We start from the raw sequence: 2,629 nt of genomic DNA, 5'->3' as shown, positions 1-2,629 counted from the left end.
GAGGGAAGGGGGGCATGTGTTGGTAGTGGGAGAGAAACACAGAAAGATTCTTTAATCCTGTAGCCTCTAATTGCTCACTGATGATCCATACATTTTTCTCCCTGTTATTTCTCACCTCAGCTATAACCAAATCATTTCAATCTAATGAACGCGAACGCGCCATTAAATCAATATCATATTTTTGAACCAACAAGGAGAGGTTAAGCTAAGAACATGGACATACTTTGTCAATTTTTTTTTTATCGCGCGAAAGAATATACTGGGATAAAATGTTACCTTTATTGGAACAAACGGACTTTTGAAAACCTCACACATACATGACTTCTTTCCAAACCTTAATTTTGTTATATTAACCCTAAAAACAATTTTTTGCAATTTTGAATTGAATATAATTAATGTTACCTATCTTCTTTCCTTTACTTAACGTCAACGAAAATTTAGGTCTAAACTGAATATGCCCCAGAGGGCCTAATATCTTTTTAAAATGGGTAATTGAAATTTAAAATACATGTTGATTTAAGAAGCCTGCTTATCTTGAGTTTGTTTACCATCAAAATTTATTTCGTTAAGCAATCAAAACTTGTTGTTGAGCAAAAACGACAAGCGAGGATTGGCGGGCTAACATTGTTAACGTCTTAGTCAAATCGTATATTATGTCTTGTTGAATCTTAACATGAAGCTAATGATGTGCAGCTAGCGTAATCGAAATGCTTGTTGACATTTTTGCTTTCAAAAATGTTCTCGTTTTAAACCAAATGCTGAATAAAGACATGACCTTTCGAAAGTTGCCTCCCTGCTGGAAACGAGATGTTTTTAGCCATTCTCTCTGAAGCCTTGGCTTACCACACAGCTAAGAGACAAGTCTGTCATGTCAGTTGTTTCTTCTATTCCATAATTTGATTTTTAAAAAGCTTTTAAAATAATGAAAATGGACGCCTGTCAGACAAAGATAGACATTGACTTCCAAGAAAGATGGTTATCATAATTGAAAAATGTTTTGCGGGTATTTTCCGTAATTTGGACTGAGTGTCAACTTAACATTTTGGTTAAGCAAAAAAAGAAAAAAAATATTCTTTCTCTTCATTGAGTGTTTAAGTTTGATCAATCATGTCACAACAACCGGTTACCGATGAAGGAATTTGTATATTCCAGCGGTCATGGAACCTAGCAGATTTCCTAGTGCTGAAAGGAAAGTAGGCGCCACTAGCCCATGTTGTCAGCGGCATTGCGCGCCTAACTACCGATTACCAGTCCAAAAAAAAAGCAGAAATTTGTTCTGAACACCAGTTCCGTACTATTGTCTTTTTCTCAGGATTGTTCAACTGAAGTGAGGCGCCATATTTGATTTTGGGCTTCTAAGAACGCTAGTGTTTGGGCTGAAAGGAGTAAAATGTTGGTTTTAGCAACAGTTCCTCGTTTGGGGAATCTCGTTAGAAAGGCGTGTCGTATAGATAATTTTATAAATACTACTATTGTCTTTGAAATACAAAATAGACAAAGGGATATTGAAAGGCCTCTGGAGTTCAGTTGCTTTCTGCTTTCAGGACTTCAAATCCCCCCCCCTCCCCAACCCCGCCCCTATAAATAGGAAAAACAACAACAAAAACAAACACAATCTTCATTTTTAGTTCAAATACGTGCTACTACCTCTGCAAAATAAGTAGCTCAAGGACATATCTGAGGTAAGCTAATTTTAGTAACTTTGTTGGGGAAAAAAGAAAATTATATGAATATGAAGGTAGAAAAATGTTTCATTATCGCGATGGAATTTAGGACAGCTGCAAAAACCATATCGCATTGACAAAATATTCTAATAAGCATTATCTGATTATAAGAGATTTCAGAGAGTTATTAAATCTAAATTTTGTGTTCCATTTGACTAGACTAAGTGAAGTTTGAAGCTAAATTCTGAGGTAAAACTAAACGAACATACCCATTGTATGTCTTATTTAAGAATGCGTGTGTAAAAGCCCTAGGCCATAATTAAAATGTGTGTATTTTGCTTGGATGTATGTATGCGCAAGCGTGCGTTAGTGATGTGTGTGTGTGTGTGTGTGTGTGTGTGTGTGTGTGTATGTGTGTGTGTGTGTGTGTGTGTGTGTATGTGTGTGTGTGTGTGTGTGTGTGTGTGTGCGTTGCAAAAGGACACGAATTAAGGTTAAATTCCCGTTTGAACTGAAATCATTTAAGGGTACATGTAAAGGACGAGTCTTTAGAAAAACAAACCTTTTCCGATAACATAATGTTTGTAGTAAATGTTAATGGGATGCAAGCGTACACAATTTCAAAATTATAAGTTTGACACGTGGTTAAAAAGAGGTCACAGGGATCGGGGTGAGAGTAGTGATTAACGTTAAACAGAAATTGGAAGGTGTCATAGATAATGGGGAAAACGGTTGGAGTGGGGCCGGGGGCGAAGGCATGCCAAGGGCTTGAATGTTTAGGTTTGGAGTTATTTACAATCAGATTTACGAAAATACCGTTTTCAGAGTTTTGTGCAGATAAAATTTGGACGAAAAAGTATATAATACACTTGACATTGTCTTCTTCTTCTTCTGCTTGTTCTTTTTGTTCTTCTTGTTCTTGTTCTTGTTCTTTTTCTTCTTCTTCTTCTTCTTCTTCTTCTTCT

At 36.2% G+C, this 2,629-nt stretch overlaps 1 protein-coding gene across 1 annotated transcript in view; it reads right to left on the bottom strand.

The window, feature by feature from the left end:
* Positions 1-2,629, bottom strand: part of LOC100533424 (hyperpolarizaion-activated cyclic nucleotide-gated cation channel) — a gene marked incomplete at both ends in the record, with an annotated part of 135,047 nt that overhangs the window by 29,663 nt on the left and 102,755 nt on the right.

Source organism: Aplysia californica, unplaced genomic scaffold (assembly GCF_000002075.1).
Source record: "Aplysia californica isolate F4 #8 unplaced genomic scaffold, AplCal3.0 scaffold00039, whole genome shotgun sequence".
Taxonomy (NCBI): domain Eukaryota; kingdom Metazoa; phylum Mollusca; class Gastropoda; order Aplysiida; family Aplysiidae; genus Aplysia; species Aplysia californica.
The sequence above is the reverse complement of the archived record's forward strand: the minus strand, read 5'-3'. Positions and strand labels throughout refer to the sequence as shown.